The 15,936-nt window shown below is 36.0% G+C and overlaps 1 protein-coding gene across 1 annotated transcript in view; it reads left to right on the top strand.

Moving 5' to 3' along the window:
• AAMDC (adipogenesis associated Mth938 domain containing) overlaps window positions 1-15,936 on the top strand; it is a 53,784-nt gene that overhangs the window by 19,845 nt on the left and 18,003 nt on the right. The gene's annotated exons all lie outside the window — the stretch shown is intronic.

Raw genomic sequence — 15,936 nt, 5'->3', positions numbered from 1 at the left:
ATAACTGAGTAGCCAGAGAAACTACTTTTGCCTCCCCATCAATCAAGCAATCAGTCAATATTTGTTAAATGCTCTGTACCAGGTATGGTACTAAGCCCTGATGATACAGAAAGAGGCAAAAGACAATCCCTGCCCTCAAGGACCTCATAATGGGAGAGACAACCAACATATAAGTATTTACAAATTCAGCTATGTACAGAAGAAATAGAAAATAATTAACAAAGGGAAGATGGTGAAATTAAGAGGATCATTGAGAAAGGCTTCCTATGGAAGGTAGGTGAAATTTAAAGGAATCCAGAAGGTCAGTAATTACTAGCAGAGGAAGGAGAACATTCTAGGCTTGCCTGGAGCCAAGAGATGGAATATTTTATTTGTGAAACAAAAGAAGAAGAATATTGAATAATCAAAGAATAAGTGGTGAAAAGTAAAGTGTAAGAAGACTGGAAAGTTGGAAAGGACTAAGTTATGAAAGGCCTTGAATGCCAAGCAGCATTTTGTATTGTTCCTGGAGGCAACAAGAAGTCACTGGAGTTCACCAAATAGAAAGAATATGTGCACTGACCTGCATTTTAGGAAAATGCTTAATGACTGAATGGAAATGAACTGGAGCAAGGAGTGACTTGAGGCAGGTTGACCCACCAGCAGGCTATTGCAGTAGTCCTAGAGTGAGCTGATGACTACCTGCATGAAAGTGGTAGAAGTCTCAGAGGAGAGGAGGGGATGAGTTGGAGAGATGATTCAAAGGTGAAATTGATAGGCTTTGGCAACAACAAGGATAAAAAGGATGAGATAAGTCAGGAATTAAAGGTCACTTCTAGGTGCAAACCTGCTGGGAAGGTAGTCATTTCCTTCTTTCCCTTCCCTTTTTGGCAATAGACTGTGTTACTTCCTGGGATCCCACCTTAACCCTGCCCTCCCAAATCATTTGACAAAGAATATTCTTCTGAACAGTGGAGAGATAGAGGACAAATAATTGCACAGTTAGATGTATTTGGAGCTGGTTGTGTAGTCAAACTCAAAGATTGGTACTTATTGATAGTTATCTGTACATAGGGGGTCTTAAGAGGGTCTAATGAAGTTTTACCTTGGGTCCAAAAAAGTTATCTTCACATGGATTAAATGGGGCAATCTTTACTAAAAAGTTGGTCTAAAAAGTATTAGTGAACTATATTTTAAGTATGAATCAAGAATATGATGTGGCAACCCAGAAAACTCAATATTAACTTAAACTATATTAAGAAGTAGAAGTCTCACTGTATTCTGTCTGCCTGGTCAGAGCTCATTCTAGGCACCACCTCTTTGGAAGGACATTGCTAGGCTAGAAAGCATAGTACTTAAGGACAGTGAGAGACCTCACAAACATGCCATATAATTGGATAAAGGAACTATGAATGTTCAACTTAAAGAAGAGACAACTGAGGAGAGATAGGATAAATGTCATTAAGTATCTTATCAACTATGGAAAAGGGATCAAACTGTTTCTACTTAGCCTTGTAAGGCAGAATCTTGAGAAGAATAGAAGTAACAAAAAGAAAAATTTAAGCTTTAAGGAAAAACTTCCTAATAATTAGGGCTATCCAAAAGTAGAAAAGGTAGCCATTAATCTCTATCTTGCTAGGAGTCTACAAAGAAAAGGCTAGATACTATTGGGTATGTTGTGGGGTAGATTCTTGTTCAGAATGAAGTTGGACTTTATGACCTCTAAGATCCCTTCTAACACTGGGATTTTGTGAACTCTGCTGAATTATTTCCATTTTTCTCCATTGTTGAACATAGTTCACTCTAAGATGATGGTCCACAAAAGTGGTGAAGGAGGAGATAAAGATACCCCTAAATTGCCATTCCCTAGCAATCAAAACCTAGTCCCAGAAATGGATGAATTATTACCTTATCCTACCCCATCATTTCTGAGAGATCTTGTTTTGGTTTTCGGGTCAGATCCCTTGCATCAATTTCTGGAAATCTGGATTTTCCTCTGAAATATAACAGAATTTTGGTTTAATCCTTTTCTGTAGGATTACTCAAATTCAGATACATGTAATTAACATGTATTGATGATCCTTTTAATACGTAGGTCTTCAAATTTATTGATAATTTCAATCCCCATGACCTCTGTCTTTAGTGACACCTTAGACTTCAACTTCATCTGAAGTATTCCACTTTCAAAAACTAGTACTCTGAAATTCCTTTCTCTGATCATCTTCCTGACCTTGCATGACTGTACTTTTCAACCTGCTTTCTACTCTTATTGTGATGTCCAGCTTCTCAATCAATCTCTCCCAATTCTCTCAGTCCATTATTAATCTAGTTCTGCCATTTAGTCAAACTGAATGAAGATAGTTCATGATTTCATCATGTCCTCTTCTGTCTGAATTATTCATGCCTAGAATATATTCCCTACAGAATCTTTCTTTCCTTCAAAGCCCAACTCTCTTGCCACCATCTCCATCATCCTTTTCTTGATCCCATAGCTATAGAATTCTGCAACTATTTCATCTTAGTTTTCTAATGAAAGTATTTTCTTTAGGAATAGTATGATAGGAGAGATATTGTGAAACTATATTTTCTTAGTGGAGATGAAAAACAATAGGAAATGGAATGGAAAACTAATATCCCTGCAATCTTTAATAAGGGAGAAAAATAGTTGATGGAAAACTAGTGTGGGACTGAGAAGTATAACTCAGTTTTTATACCAGTTTAGCTCCCTTACATCCCAAATCCTACTAGTTAGTAAGTAGGATTAGTCCCTGCACCTACTGCCCATCAAGAGTAGGGCTAAAAAAGAAAGAATTCTAAAACTGCTCCCAAATTCATTTTCACCATATAAGAGCGACATCCCTCACTAGTATAGTTTAGCTATCTATTTTTTCTTACAGCTCTCTTAACTTTCCTCTAGGAATTTGAATGCTATATCACTTGGCACATATATGTTTAGTATTGATATTGCTTCATTATCTGTCCATCTTTTAGTAAAATGTAATTTCCTTCCTTATCTCTTTTAATTAGATTTATTTTTGCATTTGTTTTTTCTGAGATCAGGATCACTCCCCTGCTTTTTTTTTTTTTTAACTTCAGCTGAAGTATAATAGATTCTGTTCTAGCCTTTTACCTTTACTCTGTATGTATCTCTTACTTCAAATGTGTTTCTTGTAAACAACATATTGTAGGATTCTGGCTTTGAATTCAGTCAGCTGTCTGCTTCTATTTTATGGGCGAGTTCATCCCATTCACATTCACAATTAAAATGACTAATTATGTATTTCTTGCCATCTTACTTTCCCCAAGTTAATACTTTTCTCTTTCCTTTTCCCCTTTCCATCCTCCCCAGTGTTTTGAATCTGACTACCACCTCTCTCAATCTCCCCTCCCATTTTATAGCCCTTTCCCCTTCTTCTTTTCTCCCTTCTATTAGCCTCCCTCTTTTCTTTCCCCTTTCCTCTTCTACTTCCCTATAGGGCATTTTCACCATATAAGAGATGTTCAGAAAAGGTGTGATTTTGGAACTATTCTGCTATTCAGTAATCCAGAAGTAGTAAAATCTGGGTTGCAAGGATCCTAAAAGGTCATTGATTCCAACTTCCTGACACATGAGTCTCCTTTGTTGTATTTTTTCATAGTTTTCTTCCTGCCTCTGCTTCCTTATAATAATAGTGAATACCACCTCACCCAGGACATCCTCTCACCACCAGAGCAACCCCTTCCACTGTGGGCCAGCTCTGACGGCTCACTGAATTTTGAAGTTGTGGGGAACCTCATCAGTTATTTAGTCTATCCCTTACATGAAAAGGAGATCCACTGCAGCCATTAGTTCTTCCTTATACTGGATCAAAATCTGCTCCCCTGTTATCTTCCCTCATTGCTCCTAAACCTGCTCTCTGGGGCCCCACAGATGAGTTTGATTCCTACTCTTAAGATGCTTGAAAAGATTGGTCAGGCCTCCATTTAGACTTCTGTTCCACAGAACAGGAGAGGAAAAATGACAATATCTTTGAAACTGAGAAATAATTGTTCCTTTTAGGCAGCTGGTCCTCGTCAGCATTGCAATGAGGTCTAATTATATTCATCTATTCCCTGCCTTCTGCACCTTTAAATCTTTTTTTTTTTTCCCTAACATGTGATTTTTCATTCAGATACAAACTAATGGCTTGTTTTTCTGTTTATAGAATAGATGTAAAGGACTCTTGTATATCCCATGCAGGAGAGATATCTCAATTGATTTTGTCTAAATGTGCGTAGCCATATAGGCTTTTACACTGTCATCAGGGACTTCTGAAATGGGTTGTCCTAACAGAAACATAAGGAGTTTAAAAAGAGCTTAAAATGCCTCTCACTCTGAGGGAGGGAGGGGTGGCTCTAAGGATCCATTAGAGTTCCTCAGACCCCTCTCTACCATAGGCCCTCTTGGGGACTTGAGTCATCCCACAAACTTAAAACCATCCACCAAAAGCAAAAGCTACGGGCCCTTCAATAAGCAAGGAGACAAGTCTCCAATGTTGTCTAGGCCACTGATGAGGTGACTGACATCCAGGCTCCTTTCCTTATAGCTGTTGAGGGTTCTCACCCAGCTTCTCTGTGAACCCTGGCCTTCTGACCTGATAGCTCAGATCTGACTCTCTACCTTGTCATCACTTGTACTTCACTTGCTATCCTTGCAGAGAATATGAGTGAGGGGCCTTTGTTGTACTTATGAACAGGACAGCTTCTTATCTGGTTGGAGTCATCCTAGAATATTAAAGTTAAAAGTTAACTCATTTGTAAAATGAGGTGTTTTGCTTATATTTTGTATAATGTAACATAGGCAAGCCACCTCATTTTACGAATGAGGAAATTGAGACCTAAAGAGGTAAAGCATAAGCCCAACATCACACAGCAAATGAGCAATAGAGACAAATGTAAGGGTCCCTTAATCTCTAACTCAAGAATAGCTGAGAGAACATAAAGAAGTTTCAAATGATCAACAAACATTAATTAAATGTTTTATTAAAATTTTGACATATACTGAGTGCTCACTCTGTACTTAGCACTGGGGATACAAAGAAAAAAATTCAAAAGCTGCTATTAAAGAGAAAGTATTTACTTGACCTTATGACACAGCATCATCACTGCCCAGTGCCTGAGTTCTCTTCAGCTCATGGCATGCCTTAGCATACAAATATCTCCAGAAACAACAAAACCACACTCTGCCTCTCCTCTCCTATCTTGCCCTTTTCTCTTCTTTCCCTATCCATCAGAAGATCTAACTTTATCTACTTTTACCTCAGAAATAGAAAATAGGTTAAGGTAGTCTTCAAGCCTTTTTCCTTAGCTTTCAATCAACATCTAACATTATAGTGACCAGATTTTAATTACCCCCATAATAAGTATAACTAATTATCAGAATAAACCTGATGGCTCTCCAGAGATTTATCATGTATTTTCTAGGTCAGTTGGGTGATTCAACAGGGGGGAGGATGGTGAAGGGAGAAGAATGGTGATCACCTTGAGTATAAAGAAGGTAGTGTTGTTTCTGAAAAGTGAAGGAGGTTATTCCTTTAGATGATATATAAGAGTTGCAATTTAGAAAATAAAATTGACATGATTGGTAAAACAAAAACAAAAAAAAACAGGAAGAGATGAAATATGTCACTGAATGATGAGAAATCCTCCTCCAGTGTGCCTGTGTTAAGGATAGCCTTAGACAAACTAATGAAGCCATTCTTCTACGATTCCTTTTCTCCCACTGTTCAGTGTCCCTCATATGATGTTCACTGCAGAATAGTCACATTTGCCTTCATTAAGTAGGAAGAGAGGGAAAGAAACAAATATTTTTATAAAGCCTACTTTGTATCAGACACTTTGATACATAGTTATTATGGGGATTGAGAAGATCTCCTGCCAGTAAATGTTTATAGTCATATCCAGGTATTCCTGGCTCTTGGCCCAGCACTTTATCCACTGGGCCATCTAACTTAGTCAGAGGTACTCTCAGCTCAGAAATTTTCTTTCCTGTCCTCTTTATCCAAATTCTTATTCCAATGTGAAAGTTAAAAAAAAAAACTTGGAGAGTCTTGTATGAACTAATTCAAAATGAAATAAGCAGAACTGAGAAAATTAGATAGATAAATAACCACACAGACAGACAGACAGACAGACACACACACACACACACACACACACACACACAGAGATAATAATATAATAAAGGAAAATAACACTAAACGAGATCAGAAAAGAGATTATGCATTGACCAATCTTACCTCTAGAAAGTCATACTTTTCTAAATAGAGAAGTGGTAGGCTATTTTGAAGAAAAAAAAATATTGCTACCAAAATTATAACATTTAGGTAATATTTATAGGAATCCTGAATAAAGAAAAGATCCCTTTTTTAAAAAATGCAGTTTCAATTAATATTCCAAAATTGGTTGAGTAATCAAGTCACCATCCCATTCTCTCCTACTCTCTTCACATTCTAATGTTAAGAGATCTGTTCTCTTCAATAGATATCTTAATTTTTTCTCAATAGAGGATGGGTGAAGACACAGTGAGAGAACTAGAGAAAAGGTATTCTTTTTTATTACCCTTAACTCTTTTCTTCAATGAAAGACTTTCTTTCCTTAACATATCATTTGCTCACTTTTCCAAGGAGCTTTTCCTAGCATCTTGGAAAGGTTTTTTTGGAGAAAAATATTATTTCTTAATATTTTCAGTTTTATTAAAAAAAGGATTTTTAATATATTTGTTAAGAACATATAATCTTACACACAATAAATGTCCTGGTTCCTTTTGCTTAATTATACTTTGTTATAAGCAAGAATTTTTTTTTGGATCAGGGGTCTGGGTATTGAAAAGTAACCAGAATGTTTAAAAAGCTAAGCATTAATAAAATATTTTTTAAATTCGTATTCCCCCACCATCCTAAATCAGGCTTTCGTCACTTTCACCTGAACTATTTCAGTAGCCTTTCTGATTGCATCTTCCTCAATCTATCTTTTATCCAGTTGTCAAAATAGGCTTCCATAGTGTAGTAGAGGTAATTTGTTGTTCAGTCATGTCAAACTCTTCTTGACCCCATTTGGGATTATTTTGGCATAGATACTAGAATGGTTTGCTGTTTTCTTCTCCAGCTCATTTTTATAGATGAGGAAATGAGGCAAATAGGGTTAAGTGACCTATCCAGGGTCACACAGCTAGTAAGCATTTGAGGTTAGATTTTAATTTGAGTCTTCCTGAATGCAGGCCTGGCACAATGTACATTGTGCCACGTGGATGCCCAAGAGAGGTAACATGGCAGCATTAATGGAGAGGCCTGTCTTTACAATCAGGAAGACATAGATTTATGTTTGCCCCTGTGTATGTAGGTTGGGTGACTTCTTAGTGCCCCAGACAACCTCAAGACTAGAAATCACAATATTGGTGCCAGTCTATTTCTATAGAATCAATTTCCAATTATGCCAGTGAAATCACAGATTAATTTCCTTCTCCTCCCTCCCTTTCTCTCTAATGCATTAGTAACCAAAGGTTTCTCACTTTTTCAAGAATCCTTAGTACCTTCCTATTTCCTCTATAATAAAATATAAACTGCTCATTTATCTACATAAAATATACTGCCCATATACAGGATACCTTTCCAGACTTATTTCACATTTCTCCTCTTTACACACTACACCAGCCTAACTGGCCCACTTGCTGTTCTCCTAACTTGATATTGCATCACTTGCCTGTTTTTTCATTGGCCTTTCCTTGTGGCTGTAACACAATAACACACATACACACACACACAGATAATAATATAATAATATAGAATTTATTAAGTGCTAAATGTTATACTAAGATTTAAGAATACAAAAAATAGGCAAAAGACAGTCCCTATCCTCAAAAGAATTTACAATATAATGGGAGAAACAACAGACAAATTATATACAAAATAAAGAGAAAGTAATCTACATAGAGAAGACACTAGGATTAAGAGAGTTGGAGAAGGCTTCCTATAGAAGGTAGGGATTTTAGTTGGGACTTAAAGGAAATCTAGGAGGTCTATAATCAGGGTGCAGGAGGTAGAATATTCTAGGCATAGGGAACAGCCAGAAAAAAATTGCCATGGGCTGAAAATGCCTTAACCATTGGGGAAAGCCAGAAGACCTCTTCAACTATACCTTTTAAAATCCTTAACTTTCTTCAAGACTCATCTTACCAGCGACTCCATCCAGAAAGTCTTTTCTGATCCCCAAATTTTACCGTCTACCTTATCCAATGATTTTGTACTTGTTCATTTGTGTATATGTAATGTTACCCAGCAGAATGTAAAGTTCTACTTTTGTTTCTCTTTATTCCTTATACCTAGTACAGTGTCTTGTACATAGTAAGCACCTAATTATTGTTGAATTTAATTTAGCTTGCTATATTAAAATAAACTAATTCACACTAGAATATGTTATTCATACACAAACATACACACATTTAAAATTCACACTAGGATATGTAATACATATATGTATGTATTTTAAAATTCATATTTGGAGTTCATTGTGGTAAAATTTTCAGATACTGGAACTTGGGGAAGGGGAAATAGAACCTTCTCAATATCCAACAAATCAGCCTATACAAGCATGAGATCAGTCCCCTTGGTCACTTTCCATGATCTCTTTCTTAGTTAAGGTTTATGTTTCTAAACTCAACACTATCTACATGATACTTTGTCTCTGTCAGTCCAGGGAATCCTGGACCATAGGATTTCAGACTTGGAAGAGACTCTGGAAATGAACTAATTCAGCCTTTACAGCATCCCTGATGGATTCTTTTAAAGGCCAAAGTGGCCTTTTCTTGTACACACACACATACACACACACACACACACACACACACACACACACACTCACTCACTCACTCACTCTGTCTCTTGGTCCAGTACCTTTGTACTGGCTCCTCCCCTCCCCCTCTCCTCAAAATGTGTTCTCTCCTTATTTCTGTCCCATAGCATCCCTCTCTCCTTGCTTCTCCATGGAGCCTTGATTAATTCTCTCAAACTCTTTTATATTTGACTGCTTTGTATTTGTTCTCCTTATATGGTTTCTGTATATACTTTTTCTTGTTTTCTCCCCCACAGAAAATAAGCATCCTTGAAGGTAAGAATTGTTTCGTTTGGTGTATTTGTATCCCCAGTAGCTGGCGGTTTATTAAATGGTTATTGATGAATTAAAGTGAAATGGACATTCAGCCTATGCTTAAACACTTTCATCTAGATTTTTGCTTCTTTCTGGGGCAACTTCTTCCTTTGCTTAATGGCTCTGATCATCAGGAAGCTCTTCCAGAAAGCCAAAAACAGCTGTCATTTATAAAGACAGATCTCAGTTCTGCCTTCTGTAACCCCAAAGAATGAGTCTAATTTTCTCTTCAATACTAATCCATTTTTAGATATTTGAAGACAATAATTCAGATGTACCAGACACTATTATTGTGGTTGAGTTGGAGAGATGTAGACTAGACACACTAATACAATTAAGTGCATTTAGAACTTGTTAAAATAAAAGCATAAATGGTGTATACTCTTCTCATTTGTAGGTGACACAAAACTGGGTGGGACAGCTAACAGCTAAAGGATGATACAGTATTTAAAACAATCTTAAATGGCTGAACTTAATAAGAAGAAATTCAGTAAAAATAAGTATTAAGTTTTACACTTCTGTACATAAAAATAAACTTCACAAGTACAAGATTAGGAAGGTAGGAAGGAACTGGATTTTAAAGAACTTTGAATGCCAAACAAAACATTTCCCATTTGTTCCTGGAGAGGCAGTGGGAGAGAGGTAAGGACATGATCAGTGCTTTAGGAAGATCACATACTATGTTGTCCTTCATGGATAAATGGATTAGGCTGTTGTAGTAACCATGGCCTGAGGAGGTAAGCAACTGCACTAGAGGAGTGGCAGTATCAGAGGAGAGGAGGGCCTTAATCAAGGGATTTTGCAAAGACAAGCCTTGGCAACAGCTTGGATATAATGATAGTATATAGAGATAGTGAGGAATCCAGGCTGACTCCTAGGTGATGAGCCCAAGGAATTGGGAGGATGTAGTTGCCCTCTACAAAAAGAGGGAAGTTTGAGGTAGGAAAAGTTTAGAGGAAAAGATTGTTTTGGATATAATGATTTAAAGATATCTACTAAACATCCAATTTGAGAAGACTCAAAGGCAAGATTTGAGATGCAAGATTAGAGGTCAGCAAAGGTATTGGGACAAGAAAGGTAGATTTGAGATGCATAGATTGGTAACTAAATCCATGGGAGTAAATGATATCACCAAGTGAAGTGTAGAGTTATAGAGGGAGAAGAGAAAAGGATCTATGACTGAACCCAAAGGGATTGGAGGCCATGATCTAGAAGAGAATCCAGCAAAGAAGACAGAAATAGTCTGATAGGTAGGGGGGGAATTGAGGAGAGAATCCTGAAAACAGAGAATCAAGTATCCTCAAGGAAATGATCACCAGTGGCAAAGACTGTGTCTTGTTTGTACATAGTTATCTGTGTGTTGTTCCCTAACCCCATGGTTTAGTCCCTTGAGAGCAGGGACTCTTTTTGCCTTTATTTCCCCAGAACTTAGCACATTTGGCACATGCTTATTGACTGATTTTCCTTGGAGGTTTTCAAGCAAAGGCTAGTTGATCATTTGTTGAATTGTGATCATGGAAGTTCCTTTTATGTGTGGGTTAGACTAGGTAATTATCAGGAATTGCTCCAACTCTTAGAATTCTGTGATTCTGTAATTTAACCTGTAGGTTTGGAGTAATGTGGGATTCCATCATCGATAATCCTGAAGTACAGGCTTAGCTCATTAAAACTGAGGTTAGATATTTCCAAAATTATTTTTGGTGGGGAGTCTTGGGAAGAAATCTATAACAAAAGATTTATAATACACACTCATTCATTTTACTTATAAGTGTTACTTATATAACCATGAGTAATTGCAGATGACTTTATAAAAGCTTTGTTTTAAGCAAATTATCACAGTAACTAATATCTGATAAACCCAAAGATCCCAGCTATCAGGGCAAGAACTCACTATCTGGCAAAAACTGAATAATCAAAAGAAATTGTCTATGGGTAGGGAAAGAGTTCATGACCAAACAAGAGGTAGAAAAATCCATCATAGGTAAAATGAATAATTTTGATTACATCAAATTAAAAAAATTTTCCATAAAACCAATACAGACAGAATTTAAAGAAAAGCAAGACACTGAAGAGAAGTTTTACAAGTTTCTCTCATAAAATTTCCCAAATATGTAGGAAACTGAACCAAATTTATAAAAATAAGAGCTATTCTCCCAATTTGAGATGTATAGAGATATGCCTCAGGATGTGAAGAGGCAGTTTTCAGAAAAAGAAATAAAACTATCAATAGACATATGGAAAAAATGTTTTTAGTTAGAGAATATAGAGAAATGCAAAATAAAATAACTCTGAGTTACCAGCTTGTACTTACCAGATTGGCTAATGAATAAAAAAGAAAAGGGCAAATACTGAATGGAATGTGGGAAAATAGGTATATTCATCTACTTTTAATAGAGTGTTATTAACTAATTCAACCATTCTGAAGAACAAATTGAAACTATGCCCCAAAAGCTAAAAAAAATTGTGCACAACATATGATAAAGCAATATCACTAATAGATCTTTACCATAAGATGATGAAGCAAAAAGAAAAGGATCTATATGTAGAAAAGTGTTTATAGCAGTTCTATTTGTAGCAAAAATTGAAAATTGTAGGGATGCCTATCAATTAGGGAATGGGTGAACAAGTTATAAATGTCATGAAATTCTATTGTGCTATAAGAAATTATGGAGAATATGAATTATGAATGGTCTCAATAAAACATGAGCATATGTATATAAAGTAAGCAGAACCCAGTGAATATTTTCTACAATAACAGCAATATTATAAAAATAATCAACTTTGAAAGACTTAGTTACTCTGATGAAGACAATGATTTGCCAAAGTTCCAAATAACTATTCAAATCCAAATTTAAATTCAGAGTATAGATTGAAGCCTATTTTATTCTCCTTGTTTGTTTGGTTGGGGGGGGAGGCGCTAATATGAAAGTATGTTTTACATAACTTTACCTGTATAATATCGTATTTTTTTACCTTCTCAGTCGATGGAGAAAAGGGTGGAGGGAAGAAGACAATTTGGAATCGACAATAAAATTGAATTTAAAAAAAATAAAAATTAAGTTTAAAAGCTTTCTTTTTCATAATTGTAAATAATCATTTAGAAATAATCTAATATAATTCTGTTAAAATAAGAGTTATAGAAATGACATTGGATAGAGGGACAGTTTACTGTCTGTACCAATGTTATATTAACCTTGCTTAGTTATTTCTTTTAGGATAGACAATAGCTGCCACAATTAGTATTCATTGTAGTCTTTATTATAAGTATATGTAATAACCATAAAGAGAGAATATAATAAAGAATATAATATAATAAAGAAATGAGAAAGGATTATAGGGGAATGAGCAATTAACCCAAATAAATCAATATAAATATGAAATCTATTGAACTTATTGATAAAAAGGTAAATCATTTTCAGTTTTTTTAATAAATCAAGAGATCACAGAGCAAGTTGTCATCTCAAGAGAAAAGAAGGAAGTTCTTTGAAATTTTCTCAAAGGCATTTACAAATATTATATTGATGAGATCTAGAATTGGGGTACCTAAATGAAATTAGGGTTTAATTGAGATCTAGTGGCAGGTTCCGGTACAGGGAGTCAAATAGAGCTTCCCTGCAACTCCTTTGGATTCGGTGCAAGGATACAGAGTTAAATGAGGTCTAGTAGCGGTGCAGGAGTCCCCTGTAAAGGAATTTACAGACCCGAAAACCTAGATTGATAAAAGAGGTTTATTATGGGGTTTGGAAGTAAGGTTAAAAGGTATTAGGTATAGAGAGGAGGGCATTGGAACCAGGATTCCAGTGGGCAGAGATCCTTGGCATGCCAGGCGTAAGGCTGCCATGTTTGGGACCTCTGCAAAGAGAGGTCTCCAGCTTGGCTCTTTTATAATAAGGGACTTTGGCTACAAGCTGCAGGAACTTGTAGGTGAAGTCCCAGGTTGGCTCTGGGCTGGGTTTCAGCCGGGGTTCTCCAAAGATAGCATAGGCTATTGTCAAAAGAAGTAAAAATTGGTTTTCCTTAATTGTCTTTGGAGAACCCATTTTACTTTCTTAACATCATATGCTTTAAGATGCTTTTTATAAGAGATGACCAAAAACGAAAAAAATGACCAAAATGAAACTCCTTTTTCTATGAGAAAAAAACTAAAACTAAGAATGTTAAAGGAGGTTTCTTTGAATTGAATAATGAATCTCCTGTATTCATGGGCTCATAAAAGATGAGACTACAGCTGGTCATCATCATTACCAACAAGAATTTCTTTTTTTTTTTTTTTTAAGCTTTTTATTTTCAAAATATGCATAGAAATGCATTCACCTTTGCAAAATCTTGTGTTCCAAGTTTTTTTCTCCCTTTCCTCACCCCCACCCCTTGAACCACAAGTAATCCAATATATGCCAACAACAGTTACATTAAAAATTGATTTGAGTCTACCCAATAGGCTCAGTGCTAGACACTTGTAGGGAATGCACAGAGATAGGTATAAGAAAGATACTGCCCTCAAAGAGCTTACAGCTAGCTAACTATATCTTTACCTTGTTAACGAATTGTAACTATTAGGACAGAGAATGCTTTATAGATACAAACTAAGCTAATACAGTCTGGTCTTGTGCCCCTCAAAAGCAAATTATCTCAATTCCCAGGTATGACATCTATTCATTTCTATTCTCCACTGACAGACAAAAGACCGCTGGAATGTCTCCATGATGTTTCCATTCTCCCAGAAAAGAACCAATGCTTTGAGGTCTGAATCTTACTGAGAAAAACCTCAGGGAGCTCTACTTCCATGAGAAACATTCAAATGATGGTACAGTGTTCTGGCTCTCTTAGAACAATTAAACCTATTTCAGAGATCAGCCTTACCAAAACTGATGCTGGCTTTAAAAACATGCTTTCAGTGAATTCCCTGAGGCTGTTAAAGGCTGAGCATGTTCACTGAGCAAATCCCAGACTGCTGACCTCTGTTCTTCCTGTTCTTGCATTTTCACTTACTGAGTTAGCTGATTGATTTCTACTGTTGTCATGGGTTCCTTGTCTCCACAGAGTTATTTACCCAAGCAGCTAGCACAGTTTATTAAATTGGAACAGAGGTGTCTTGAATTTTTAGTAATGGGCCACATGATCAGAATTCCATCTGTATGGGGGCCACATAATGGTATCAGCAGGCAGATGTTTAAGCCTTGCTGGTCCCACTAATATTATGTTATATGTGCTAGCTTTTTTTTAATTACATTAAAAAATCTATTGGGTGAGGGGATGGAGGAAGACATCATTGATCAGAGTACAACTTTCACTGATAGAGGTCACAAACCTCAATAACAGACAGTTTCATGAATTGCTGTAGTGAAGAAAACAATTACTTAGTAGCTAGCCTCAAGCTAAATTGGTCCTTGGACCATAGGAACACAGTCCATTGCTATCAACTGACATTCAAAATTTTTCTAGCTTGACCAACTAGAGCTTGTACTCTTTTGCTATAATCATCAGGAACTCAGGATCAACTTTTCATGTGTCACTTTTAATGAAAGGCTTCCTAGCTAATTAGGTAAAATATATTAAAATTCTGTCAGAAAGATCTTAGATACTTAACCAGTGTGTGACCCTGGGCAAGTCACTTAGCCCTGATTGTCTCAAAAAAAAATTCTGTCAAGCCAGGTGAATGGCAAATATGAATATGTGTAAATATGCAATGGTTTCTATGAAAAATTGAATTTTTAAAAGAAAAATATGTAATGAATCAATCTGTCAACAAGCAATTTACACTTAACTACATAAAAATATCAAACAACAAAACTAATAAGTAAATATACTGCACAATTTGTTGTTAATTTTTTATAAAAACGATATATGCGTGTGTATGTGTATGATCTTTATTTTTTTTTTTAATTCATTTTTCCAAATTATCCCCTCCCTCCCTCCACTCCCTCCCCCCAATGGCAGAAATCCCATACATTTTACATGTGTTACAATATAACCTAGATACAATATATGTGTGTAAATACCTTTTTCTTGTTGCACATTAATTATTAGCTTCCGAAGGTATAAGTAACCTGGGTAGATAGACAGTAGTGCTAACAATTTACATTCGCTTCCCAGTGTTCCTTCTCTGGGTGTAGTTATTTCTGTATGATCTTTATTTCTTTTAGCATCTGGTAAATAACAAAGGGATACCATTCCATAAACAATCATTTGTAATCACTTTTTATGTTGTTTTGCATAATGGTTTATGAAGTTGGGGTTTTGTTTGTTGTTGCCTATTTGGGGGGTTTGTTAGAGAAAATTAAGTTCCGATTAAAAAAACAAAAAAGTACCAAGGGAAATGTAATCCTGTTTCAGGCAGTCATATCCAATTCTCAGTGACCCCATAAGGTGATTTTCTTGGCAAAAATACTTTTTTCCAATGTATTAAGACAAACAGAGACTAAGTGCCTTTCCCAGGATCACATTTGCTGCATTTGAGACTGCATTTGACCTGAGGTCTTCTTGACTCCAGACCCAGCACTCTGTGCCCTGAGTTACCGAGCTGCTTGGTCCCATAATAATAATAATAAGGCTCAGGATTTAGATGGTGGGCATGTGGATTATCCCTCTGTAAGTGAGTGCTAAAGTCTCCTATATTAGATGGCTTATACTATTTTGTAAAGATCTTCAAAGATGAGGTCTCTATAACTTTCCTAAATAGCTAGCCCATTTCTATTTATTAATAACTAGCATTTATAAAACATTTTTTACAAGTTAGCAAAGTACTTTACATACATTGTCTTTAATCTGTAAACTGCAGGTGTTGTTATACCCATT

Source organism: Sminthopsis crassicaudata, chromosome 3 (genome assembly GCF_048593235.1).
Source record: "Sminthopsis crassicaudata isolate SCR6 chromosome 3, ASM4859323v1, whole genome shotgun sequence".
Lineage (NCBI taxonomy): Eukaryota > Metazoa > Chordata > Mammalia > Dasyuromorphia > Dasyuridae > Sminthopsis > Sminthopsis crassicaudata.
Note: the sequence above shows the minus strand (reverse complement) of the source record. Positions and strands in the feature narration are given on the sequence as shown.